The sequence below is a fragment of the Cyprinus carpio genome, chromosome B20, assembly GCF_018340385.1.
Source record: "Cyprinus carpio isolate SPL01 chromosome B20, ASM1834038v1, whole genome shotgun sequence".
In the NCBI taxonomy this organism is placed as follows: Eukaryota; Metazoa; Chordata; class Actinopteri; order Cypriniformes; family Cyprinidae; genus Cyprinus; species Cyprinus carpio.
The window spans coordinates 4,864,193-4,878,295 of NC_056616.1; the positions used below are offsets into that span (position 1 = coordinate 4,864,193).

Below are 14,103 nucleotides of genomic sequence, written 5' to 3' on the forward strand. Positions count from 1 at the left end.
CAAAAAAAGTCCAATAAAGCGCATCCATCCATCATAAAAAGTGCTCAATTATGCTATGCCTAATGAATGCGCGTACAACAGTCAGCAGAAGCTAGAGATTACGGTTTATAAAGTTTTAAATATGGATATTTTCTTACAAAAACACATTGATTCACTGCAGGAGGCCATTATTCACCCCCCGGAGCCATGTGGGACACTTTTATGATGGATGGATGCACTTTATTTCACTTCTTTTGGACTATTGAAAAAAAAAAAAAAGCACCCATTCACTGCCATTATAAAGCTTGGAAGGGCCAGGATATTTTTTTATATATCTGACTGGACTCGTCTGAAAGAAGAAAGACACCTAGGATGGCTTGAGGGTGAGTAAATCATGGGGCAGTTTTCATTTTTGGGTGAACTATCCTCTCCGCGTTCGAGCAGATGCTGCTAAACAAGGCTCGTAAGCAACGCAGGTGTTTTGTAGTTGGATGTTAAAGTGAACATAAGAGTCTTAAGTTTCTCACTGCTAAGGACGCAGTGGATTCGTTTTGTTTTTACACAAAAATAAAAAGTGGAAGAGTGGGGCGGGGTGAGCAGAGCTCATTAGCATTTAAAGAGACATGGTATTTATAAATGATACTAAAATAACTATTACTATTATAAATTAAATCATTGCTATTACAGTCTCTCTAACCCATAATGCAACTGTTTCCTCCTCATTCCACACCAAAGCATGTTTGTGCAACGTACGTTTGTGCAGCGCAGGAAGCAGGCTGCGGTAAAGCCATCGGTGCCGCTTGAAAACAACATCAAACGCCAAACAGAACAACATCTGAACGGCTTCGTACTGCAGAAGACCTCCGCCGTCCAGCGAACCCAGAACCAGACCTGCAGGAGAAACAAACACATCGCATTCAGACACGTGTGCGTGTGTGTTGTCTGAACCAAAGCCAGCGCTCGTGCCTTTATTAATGTGTCTGATGAGTTTGTTGCTGACTCGAGCCATCGTCCAGATCATCTTCAGGAAGAACCACGGGTCGGTCTCCACGTTCTGACCCAGAGGCAAACTCTTCACACACGCGTGAAACCTGACACACATTGACAAACAGGAAGAGTTTTTGAAAAGTCTCTTCTGCCAGTCAAGGTTGCATTTATTTGATCAAAAAGTACAGTAAAATTGTGAAATATTATTATAATTTAAAACAGCTGTTCTCTATGTGAATCTCTGTTAAAGTGTAATTTATTTCTGTGATGTGCAGCTGTATTTTCAGCATCATTACTCCAGTCTTCAGTGTCACATGATCTTCAGAAATCATTCTAATATGCCGATTTATGATCAAGAAACATTTTTACAATATTTCACAATATTGTGAAATATTACAATTTAAAATAGAAATTACTATTTAAATATATTGTAAAATTTAAATTATTCCTGTGATGCAAATCTGGATTTTTAGTATCATTAGTCCAGTTTATATTTACATACCATTATAATTTTTATTATATTTTGAGATTGGCTTTTAATTTTAAATGTTAAGTTTTATTTAAATCTTTTATACTTACAATATTACATTTTAATATTAATATACATATAAAAGAAAAACTAAAACTTGTGCTAAATTGAAAATAATTTTATTACACACACACCCATACATACATACATACATACATACATACATATATATATATAATTTTTTTTTTTTTTTTTAATAAGTAATTTTATTTCTTTAATTGCATCTACTGGAACTATTCCGGTTTAAGTAGATGCAATTAAAGCTATAAAATTATAATAACCCTGGTCTTCGGAGTCACATGATCTTCAGAAATCATTCTAATATGCTGATTTGAAACATTTCTGATTATTATCACTGTTGAAAACATTTGTGCTGCACAATATTTTTGTGGAAACTGATACATTTTATTTTTCAGGATACTTTTGATAGAACAGCATTTATTTGAAACAGAAATCTTTTGTAACGTTATAAATGTCTTTACTGCCGCTTTTGATCAATTTAATGCATTCTTGCTGAAATAAAAATGTATTAATTTCTTTTAAAGTATTTTACTGACGGCACACTTCAGAGCTGAATGGTTTACCTGAGCGCCTGCAGCAGAATCAGTTTATATAAGCTCCTGTAAACGGCTTGCACTGAATTCATCTGGAGAAACAGCAGACACGTGTGAATAACCCTGATTCTCTCAAACCGACTCCACTAACACAAAACATCTCACAGGTGCATGAATGAATATTAATGAGAGTCTGATTTCTGTGCAAACTCAACAACGTTGACAGCAACAGTGCCGTCCATTTGAAAATCAATCAAACAGATAAAACGCACAAGATGAGGGAATTAAGTATTAAGGTCACGTCTCACCCTGAGGTCCAGAAAGATGTCGGTGCACTTGAGACTGAGGACCGACAGCAGCTTCTTCATGACCGCGGCCGGAGAGTGGGCGGAGCCTAGAGTCAGGCTGTAGCGCAGCGATAGGCCGTCATACCTGAGGGGGCGGAGCAGAGATCATTTATACGGTCATCTAGATTGAAAAAGCAAAGACATTTTTGATGTTAAATTAAATGTGGTGCTAAAACACTTGATAGCTTCACTTCCTGAAGAGTTGCTTTCAAAACACTGATCCGTTTGAGTTCTGACTCAATTAATGAAGTCTGGGAGCAGGTCAATTATAGAGCTTTTTTGAATAAGTTTTTATTTTTATATTTGTCTTCATTTTATTTAGGGTAGCATATATTTATTTAATGCCATGTCAGCATCAAAGCCTATTTTCATGGCAAAAACAATTAAAAATAAATACAAGTATAATAAATACAATAAAACCCAGCAAACAAACAAACACAAGTTACATCACACAAGATTTTTTACATTCATTTTATTTTAGATAAAGTTTTAGTAATTTTGTTGTGCATTAAATAAAAATAGCTGAAATAAATTTTTTTTTTATTTTAAAAAGTTAACATTTATTCTTTAAATCTTAAAGTTTTTTATTTTATTTAACTTTTAAAGTTTTTATTAAGTTAGGGTTAGAGTTTTAAAGTTTTTATTATATTTCTTTAACATATACTTTTAGTAGTTTTTATTAGTTTTTGTTGTATGTTTATATAGATATTTTTAAATTCAGTCTTAGTTTTTTAGACTGCACATCAAATTAAACTAAATGAAAACTGAGAGATGTTGCTTTGGCATCTAGCTGAAATAAATAAATTAAAGTTTTAATTTTATTTTGTTTTATGTCAGTTAATGTTTATTATATTACGAGCAACAAATATATTTCAGTTAAAATTGTAGTTTTGTTGTGCATTTATGTCATTTTTATTAGTTTTTATCTAATTTGCCTATATAATTTTTACTCATTTTTATTTGAGTTTTAGTTTTTTAGTACCTCGATAAAAAAAAAACAAAAATAGAAAAATTTCCCAGCAAAAAATAAAAAATAAAGTTAATTATTAAAAAAAATATTGTATTTATTTAAGTTAACAGTTATTATATTACAAATAACAAATATATTTTACATAAAGTTTCAGCGATTTTTTATGCATTTTTGTCATGTTTTTTAATGTTTATATCATTTTTTTATTATTTAGTTTATCAAGTTAATATAAATTGAGACATGTTGCCGTGGCAACTAGCTACGATAAATGAATTGAAGTTCTACTATATTTTATTTCAGTTAACATTTATTATATTACAACTCAAGTAACACATTTATTTTAGTTAAAATTAAAAAAAAACAATTGTATTAGTTTCTGCTACTTTTAAAAAATATGTCTATATAATTTTTTTTTTTTTTAATTTTACTTTTTTATTACATCAATTTAAACTAAATGAAAACTGAGAAATGTTGCCTTGGCAACTAGCTGAAATAAAATAACTTTTTTAGAAAATATTTCACTCAACTTTTATTATATTACAAGTAACATATGCTTTCATGATTCTATGGTTTTTAGTTTTGAAAAATTATTCTTGATGTACTAGAAAACTAAAACTGAAATAAAAATTTATAAAAACTATATAGGCTAATAAAAGTCATAACAAAACTATAATAACCCTGGGCGAGATGATGGGTTCGACTGACCAATGGCAGACGAGGACAGAGCTCAGAAACCTATTTGCAGCCAATCACAGGTGTTTAAATCCATCAGAGCTAGTGCTAGTGCTGAGACGCGAGCAGATCACCGTGAGTAGTCCTTGCAGACGTCCAGCGAGTGTGTGTCCAGCAGCAGACCGCACCACGGGAACAGACAGCAGGACGGGAAGACGCTCGCGCCCGAATCCAGCCACTCCTGACACACGGGGAAGTTCACCGCCACCTTCTGAGGGTTGATCTTACAGCCGTAGTCGGGAACGCCGGCCAGCAGCGTCCTGACAGACAGACGGACGCATGAGTGAGCGTGTGGGAACACGTGTGCGGATCACATGCGTGTTCACGTGTCACGTACGTTAGGAACTCCGTGGCTTTACTCAGATGAGGCGTAATGAGCAGAAAATCATCCACCAGCCGCATGAGACACCTGCAGACGACAGACACGCACAACAACACCTTGTTAAACACACCTATCATATTAGCAATGTGTTAAATCAATCAGTATGTGGTTACGGATGGAGCTTAGATCAGTAATCCACAGCACTCCAGTCCAGCATTAAGACGATTTTAACTCAAATACATAGAGTTCATAATCCATAATAACACTTCCTCCAGTGAAAAAGTGCATCTGCTGTTGTCTCTCACATCAAAATCCAGACACATATTTGTTTAGAGCTGTTTAAACGCTGCTTGATCTGTGCAGATTTCTCTCCTGATTCACACCAGAACACTTTTTCACTGGAGGAAGCGTTATTATGGATTATGAACTCTATGTATTTGAGTTAAAAACATCTTAATGCTGGATGTGTTTCATCTTTTCTCTCATCCAGACGTCAACCAATCACTGCACATTAATTGGATTATTGTGATTTTTCAATCATCTTTTAACAATCCCATTAATACATCACCAAAACAATTAATAAGACTATTCCTTTAACCCCATTCTCAGCCTCACCCTCCTTTAGCGATGCCCTTCAGCAGCGAGTTCTCCATGTGTCCGTAACACAGGTTACACAGCAGCGCCGACACTGAAGACCCCTGCGGGATTCCACACACCTGATGGAACATCCTGGACACGGACACACGCGATGACATAATCACCAGCCGAACAGTGAACACATGAACGAAGGAACGAACTCACTTGTTGTCATGATGGATGATGTAGCTGCTCAACATTTTCTGGAAGAACTGAAACACGTCTTTACCCCGGACCTCAGACGAGTGCTGAGACACACACACACACACACACACACACACACACACACACACACACACACACTGATAAAACTGCTCTGGCTTTAAAGAGTGAAGATGAGGTAAATTACATGGCTGAACATTACAATTATGATTATTTCGGTCAGCATTCAGATCACGATTGCTTTAACTATTATTAACTGACTTTGAAAACATCAGGCATTTATTTAATTATTTAAAAATATGTGTCTTTTTAATTAAGTAAACACAAACACGAATAAATAAATAAATTATATAGAAATAATAAATATAAAAAAATAAATTGTGGATTTTCTTATACATTACAAATCAACACTGTGTGAAACTACTGTGTATATATTGCATGTAAATATGAAAAAATGTACATACAAATTTATATAAATTTATAATACATAAAAAAATAGATAAAAGATGGATAAATTAAATATGATACACATTTAAATAATATAAAAAATAATGAAAATAAATATGATGGAATAAATATGACAGAATATCTTAAACATTAAATACAATCCTACAAAAATTTAAAATGATAAAAATTCTAAAATATACAAACACACACAAATAAATAAATAAATAAACCACGTGCATCTTGAACTGTAAAATAATTCAACAAAAAAAAAATAGATAACTTAAAAAATAGATAAAAGATGGATAAATTAAATATATGATACACATTTGAATAATATAAAAAAATAAATATGATGTGGATTTTCTTTAATGGTAAATACAATTTAACACAAAAAAGTAAAAAGTGTTTTTAAAAATAAACAAATATACACACACAAATAAATAATTTTAAAAAAATATGAAAAAAAAAAGACCTGGATCTTGAACTTTAAAATAATTCAACAAAAACTGTAAAAAAAAAAAAAAAAAAAAAAAAAAAAAAAAAGAAATAAAAAAAAAAGAAAGAAACAACATTTAAATATAACACACACAAACACACACACACACTTAAATAAATAAACAATACAAAAATAACAAGTACCATATTTTTCGGACTATAAGTCGCATCAGTCCAAAAATACGTCATGACGAGGAAAAAAAACATATATAAGTCGCATTTATTTAGAACCAAGAACCAAGAGAAAACATTACCGTCTACAGCCGCGAGAGGGCGCTCTATGCTGCTCAGTGCTCCTGTAACCTATCAGATCGGCTGCATATTTTACTACCAGCAGTTTGTAATCTGCAGAAATAGGATTTTCTTTTTGTTGGCATTTTGTTTGCATTCAGTCTTTTTCTGTTGTCTTTAAGTTAATATTAAGTTAATGTAAATAAAAAAGTGTGACTTATAGTCCGGAAAATACGTATGTGAAAAACAGGAATTTTTTCTATAATGTTAAATACACCAAAAATAAATAATAATAAATAAAAAAAAATCAATGTAGCATGGAGCATATAAACCTATAATAAATGCTTTATCTGGAGTAATAATCGTTGGAAGCCAAAATGGTAATTGAAAGTCAAACTATATTAATAAGTCATCTCTGTGGTGAACACAGATGTACTGTAGTGAATGAGTGTCTCTCACCCGCTCCACCAGGATGGCGTCCCGCAGCGTCCCGCCGGCCTGCTCCTCCACGACGAAGCCCTTCATGTTGAGCGGCTCGCACATCTCCGCCTGATCACACACACAAACACACTCTTACACACTCGGAGTGTGTGTCTGACCGGCGCTCGGCGCGGACTCTCACGTACTTTAGTGCAGAAGTGTTTCTTCAGGCCCAGGTGAGGGTCGCTCCAGACGCGAGCGTACTGACGCACGAAGAAGCTCTGCTCCGCAAACGGACTCAGCACTTCACCCAACACCTCCAGCAGCTTCTGATGAGGAAGACTGTCGTACGCCCCGCTCACGTCCACCTGACACACACAACAACACCGCAGGGAATGATGGGAAAGTTCAGTGAGACTGGTGAAAAGTAATCACTACTCACTATTCTCATTCACAATAACTGCTGCGTCAGGACGATATTTATCACTAAGAGTGACGCTGGAGCACAAAACCAGTCATAAGGGTCAGTTTTTTTTGGAAATTGAGATTTATACATCAGTCATCTGAATAAATAATCTTTCCATTGATGTGGTTTGTTATGATAGGACGATATTTGAAAATCTGGAATCTGAGGGTGCACAAAAATCTAAATATTGAGAAAATCATCTTTAAAGTTGTTCAAATGAAGTTCTTAGCAATGCATATTACTAATCAAAAAAATAAGTTTTGATATATTTACGGTAGGACATTTACTAAATATCTTCATGAACATGATAATTACTTAATATCCTAATGATTTTGGCATAAAAGAGAAATGTATAATTTTGACCCATACAATGTATTGTTGTCTATTGCTACAAATATACCTGTGCTACTGATGACTGCTTCTGTGCTGCAGGGACACAGATGTGCCATGCAAATAAATATGAATACATTTACATATAAATATTTATAATGCAAGTTATTTATAAACACTAAAATAAATAATACACAGAATTAATGTATCATACTAATATTATTTATATTATATTTGTGTGTGTGCCTATATGTATATATATATATTTTATATTACTATTCATATTTAATATTATTTAACTACATTAATGTTATCTATACACACACACACACATATACACACACACACACACACACAAAATTAACACTATAATATTTAATATAATTGTTTTTGTAACAATACATATTTGCACACTAAAATACATATTATATAAATGATATTTATTAAACAAAATGTTTATAATACACACACACATATACATGTGTATATATATATATATATATACACACAATACAAAAAAGTTACATATGCAAGTCATTAATAAATACTAAAATAAACACTAAATATATAATAAATACATAACTTTATATAATTATAATATAATACACAACACACACATATATATTATTCATAGCATTTATACATTTAAGATATATATACATAATAATACTTACATTTTATATGTGTGTGCATATTTATAAATAACTTGAAATAAATATGTTTACTATATATATTATGTATTTTTTATAAATATAAATAAATATATATTTATTTATTTAAAAATACTATATATTATATATAGAAATAATTGTATATAATTATTTATGTAATACAGAACGTAACACACACATCAGACGCACCTTGACGAAATACAGCGGTCTCGGCGAGCTCTTCTGCTGCGGACCGAACTCCTTGAGAACGCGGTGAATGTCCTGCCAGCCCCAGACAGTGGAGCCCATGGGCCCCGGGGCCTCTCGCACACACGCGCTCAACACGTTCTGCAGGAGCCGCACGCAGCTCTGGAAATGCTGCAAACACACACACACACACACACACACACACACACACACGTACAGAGCATCAGTCCTGATGCTTCCTCACTCGACTGTTTGATTGTAATCCGGCGGCTGACAGACGCACCTGCAGTGACTCTCGGGGTCCTGAGAGGCGAGTGATGGGTCTCATGCTGTTCACCTTCGGGATGAACCGGATTCGGGACGTTACTGCGGTCTTGGGGAACTTAAGGGCCTGAGATGGAGACAGCGCCCTCCACTGCCCCTTAGACAGATGCACCCTGATGCAAATAAACCATCAGATCAATGACCAGAATTACAGTTTCATATTTTGGATTTATTTTAAAATGAACAGAAGAATTTAATTATACATTTACAATAATAATTACAATTTTAAGATTAAATAAGAAACAAGTAAGGTTTGAATATTTGATCAAAAACTTGTGAATTAAATTGTGAAATATTTTTACAATCTAAAACAGCTGTTTTCTGTGTGAATATCTGTTAAACTGTAATTTATTTCTGTGATGTGCAGCTGTATTTTCAGCATCATTACTCCAGTCTTTCAGTGTCACATGATCTTCAGAAATCATTCTAATATGATGATTTGCTGCTCAAGAAACATTTCTGATTATTATCATGTGAACACAGTTGTGCTGCACAATAATTTTGTGGAAACTGTGATATACTTTATTTTTTAGGATTCACAGATGAATAGAAAGTTCAAAAGAACAGCATTTATTTGAAATAGAAATATTTTGTAACATTATAATAATAAAAAAATAATAAAAATTAACACATCATTATTGAATAAAAGTATTACATTTTAAATAAAAATAAAATTTAAATTTAAAAATGGATGGTAATAAATACATAGAATAAATATAAAATTTAAAAATAAATATTATTTAAAAACTAAGAAGTGGGGGATACGTTCTTAATTGTTATGCAAACAATGTGACAATGCAAACAATCCTAATTACGCTAAAAACCGGATTTATTATAATTCTTATTCAAATGTAATTTGGTTCTGACAGGTGAGGCGAGTCACATGACAGTGTTGTTCTGCGCACCTGAAGGCCATTTCCTGTAGTTTGTTCCACACTTCCCCTCTGTAGAAGCGCAGCGTGTGCTTCTGTCCCATGCTCTCGGTGACGTAGAACAGCGATTTGACCAAACCCACCACGTAACCGCTCAACATCCAGCCCAGAAACTGACCGCAGATCCACTCTCTGTAGCGGTGCTCGCTCGCGCAGTGCCCTGCAGCACCAGCCCGGAAAGAGAACCGCCAAACACAGATTATTTCACTAACAATGATATACTATTATAGCTTTTAATAAATATCAGATTTTTTTTTTTTTTTTGTACATTTTTCATTTCAGGTAAAATTCTGTCAATTTGTTGTGTTTGTCATTTTTTTTAAATATTTTAAATTCTGCTTTAGTTATTCAACTTATATGAACACATCAAATGTTGCCGTGGAAACTAGCTGAAAGTTATTTATTAAACATCTGTTTTATTTTCAAGTAAAGAAAATTTACTTTTATAGTTTTATTTTAGTGTTCTATAGTAACCTTGTATCTGAGACCATCTGATGCATATAACACCAGTGTTATTTTAGGATCACTGATATATTATTAAAGTTTTATGAATATTTATATTTTTAGTTTAATCTTGTTGGCTTGTTTTTTATATGTCTGTATAGTTTTTATTCACTTCACTGTAAGTTATTTTAGTAAATTAAAAATTAAAAATGTTGCCGTGGCAAGCAGCTGAATTTTATTATTTTTATTTATTTATTTTTTTTTACTTCAGTTAACATTTATTTTATTTCAAGTAAAGTATTATTTTAGTATCAATGGTATATTATTATAGTTTTACTAATATTTTAAATTGGTTTTATTGTAAATGTTCTGTTTTCATTAAAATTTTATTGTTTGTGATTTTTATTTGCTTTTTTATTTTCAAATATATTTATAAAGTTTCTATTAATTTTTATTTCAATTATAGCTATTTTATTACTTCAACTTAAACTGAACAAAAATGAGAAATGCTGCCTTGGAAAATAGCTTAAATAAAGTAAGTTTAAGTTAACATTTATTTTAAGTAAATGTATTTTTATGGTTTCAGTTAACCACAACCACCTTCCAGTTGAGACCTGATGCATGTAACACATGTTATTTTAGTATCATATTAATATTAAATATTAAAATAATATTTTGAATAATAATATATGATTTTTATATTTACATTTTCAATTTTCAATTTAATATAATATAGATCATATCATTTTGTTTTTTTCCATTTACAATTATTAAAATTAAAATATTTCTATATAGTTATTAGGTTTTGTTTTTAGTTTTAGTTATTTCAGTACTTCAACTTAGTAGCTGAAATAAAAGGTGTTTAGATTTTTATATATATATTTTTTTATTTCAGTTAATGATTATTCTATTTAAAATTTTACTTTGACATTTTTTATGTTTCAAAATACAATAAAAAAAAAGAATCCAATCTTTTTGGCTTAAAACAACCAAAGTAATGAAATGGAGAATAAAGGCGTTAAAACGCACGTTTCTTGAGTCCCAGCCAATGGCAGGCCTTGACCTTCATCTTCCACATCAGCTGGACCAATGGAAGACGCTCGAATTTCCCAAGACGCAGGAAGTTCTTCACGTTGGACAGGAAGTGGAGCTGGTTTTCCTGGGATCCCCAGAGTTCCTCGGGAACAACGTATCGCAAACACTCCCTCACGAACAGATACACCCTGTACGGCGACGAGTGCGACTTCAGCAAAGACTCCATATCCTCCGTCTCTGGATTCACCAAGCACTTCCTGCGCAGGAAGAGAGTGTACGGGCACTTCCTGTGCTGCCGTAAGAGTCGAGCGAACAAGGGAACCATTAGGAAGAAACGCTTGGGAAGTTTCCTGAACTTGGACTGTCCGTCAAACACGTTGGACTCTGATTGGAGGAATATGACGCGCACAAGATCCGCCCCCTGCAGCCGTCTAGCCCCGCCCACACCTCCTTTGAGTTTCCTGTTAAGCAGGAAGCCCTTCAAGCCCCGCCCACCATAAAGCATACTTAAAACGCGGATGGAACAGCGTGACGGTCGAGGAGGACGCTGATCAGCGGGTTTCCAGCTCTGAGATCCATGACTTCGGTTTCGCGAATTCGACGGTTCATCGTCCGTTTCGTCCTTCGTCAGCCGTCGCGTCTTTACTACCGGACGATCTTCCTGCTTGTTGTCCACTTCCTCCTCTCTTGCTCTCTTTTTTGGGATTGTTTTCTTATCGTCTTTCGGAACTTTCTTCCTTGTAAACAAGCGGTCTGCTTGAAAATGTCCCCCCGGACCAGGTGCGCGCCGCGTCACGCCGGACGATGTTTGAGTCGCGGCGGAGTCCAGGAAGAAACCTGACCAGCAGCACAAGGTCGTACACAGGCTCGCCGCACACCTCAAACAACAGAAAACAGGACGGCGGCACGGTGGCAAAGATCGCGCAATCCTGCAGCAGGTATCGCGTGACTTCCGTTCCCAGGCGCTGGTTGATCCGCTTCCACAGCTCGCTGGTGCTGATGGTGGCAGCCGTCTGCGAAACGTCGCCGTGGAAACGGAAGGGGTCCGAACAGGCCGCCACGTCGCTGCACTGATAGCCGAATCCCAGCACGTTCCTCAGTTTCTTCCGTTTTATGTGGTTTAGCGTGAACGCCAAAACCTCCGGCAGCGTGCTGAGCTAAAATCAGACATTGAACGAATTCTTAAGGTCATTTTTTAATGTTTAACAATGTTTTCTTTTAACCACTTTTACCAAATTACACCTAAACAAACAAAACATTACATAAACTTCTTTCCGCCACAGAATAATAAAAAAAATATAAAAATATAAAAGTAATTGTGACTTTTTATCTCACAATTTGGACATTGTTCAAGCAAAGATATAGTCACAGAATTTAGACTTTTTTCCTCTCGCAATTCGCAAGAAGTTTTTTTCGCGCAATTCGGATTTTTTTTTTTTTCAGAATTTATATCTAAAATTGTGAGAAAAAAGTCAGAATTGCGAGCTATAGAAAGAAATCCCACAATCCGCCATAGAATAAAAAAACAAGTTGTTTTTTTTTGTTTCCACCTAGTCATGTCAAATCGATTAATCGCGATTGCATCCAAAATAAAAGTTTGTTTACATAATCTGTGTACTATGTATATTTATTATGTATCTATAAATCCACACATACACACACACACACACACACACATATAATATCTAAACAAACTTTTATTCTGAATGCAATTAATCAATTTGACGCCACATAATATAAAATAGAAAAATGTAACTGCGACTTAGTTCGAAAAAAAAAACTCATATTTTCAAAACAAATTTAAAACCCAAAAAAATTTAACTTTTTATATCTAGAATTTGGAGGGGAAAAAAAAATCAATTGTGAGATAAAAAATGCGCAATTTAATTTTTTTATTATGTCGCGGAAACAATCTTCCATAACTTCCCTAACATCGGTAACTGGCAATTTTATTTGTATAGCGCTTTTCATATTATACACTGAATCACAGAAAACGTTTGTGTTTATGTTCATAACATCTTAATATCTTTATACTTTTAATTTGGACAATAATATAGTTACATTCCTATGACAAAAAAAAAAAAAAAAAAACAATTACGAACTTGGGATCTGGTATATTATAGTATATAATATAGTATAATATACTATATAGTATATAACTGGTTATTTTGATAATTTAATTAATAATGCTCTAGGAACTTTCTTTTTAGTTTTATATAATATTCCCAGAAAGTTCTGGGAACGAAAAATTGTTAGGGATGCACAACTGGAAATGTGCAATAAATTTATGATCTGATGAATGAACACAAACTTTCTGATGTGTCTTTGACCAACAAGTATCCAAACAGAATCGTTATATGATTATGATTAATATATTTCCTAGAAAAACTGAAGATAATACACAGATAATACATATATACAGTAATACCACAGTGCGACAAGGTACAGAAAAGAATACCATGGTACCTCATGCAAAAAACGTAATTACCTTAAGACCATATCAAATACTATGGTTTATTTTGGAAGGTTATGAAACATGCAGTACACAGTGTTGCCAAGTCCTCGGTTTTCCCGCGCAATCGGGCTACTGTAACACTGTTGCCGCGGGTTGAAGCGACAGCAATAACGTGATATTTAGCCACTGGAATGCGAACTTTATCAGGGGAACCCCACCCAAAAAAACTGTATTTTACCCACCGGAACGATTTTTAACGAGGACCCCCTCGAAACGCCATTTGGGCTATTTTTGAGTAGCGAAGGGGTGGGATTTGTTGTGAAAACCTGGCAACCCTGATAGTACGTATGAGACACGTGCAAATTAACGACTGTCAGTTATGGCAGATGTAAAAGCTATTTATAAACAATGACCAAGCGATTTCGGTTAGAAGAAACAAATAAACTGAC

The 14,103-nt window shown here is 33.9% G+C and overlaps 1 protein-coding gene across 5 annotated transcripts in view; it reads right to left on the bottom strand.

The window, feature by feature from the left end:
- LOC109113276 (AT-rich interactive domain-containing protein 1B-like) overlaps positions 1 to 14,103 on the bottom strand; it is an 849,861-nt gene that overhangs the window by 517,479 nt on the left and 318,279 nt on the right. The gene's annotated exons all lie outside the window — the stretch shown is intronic.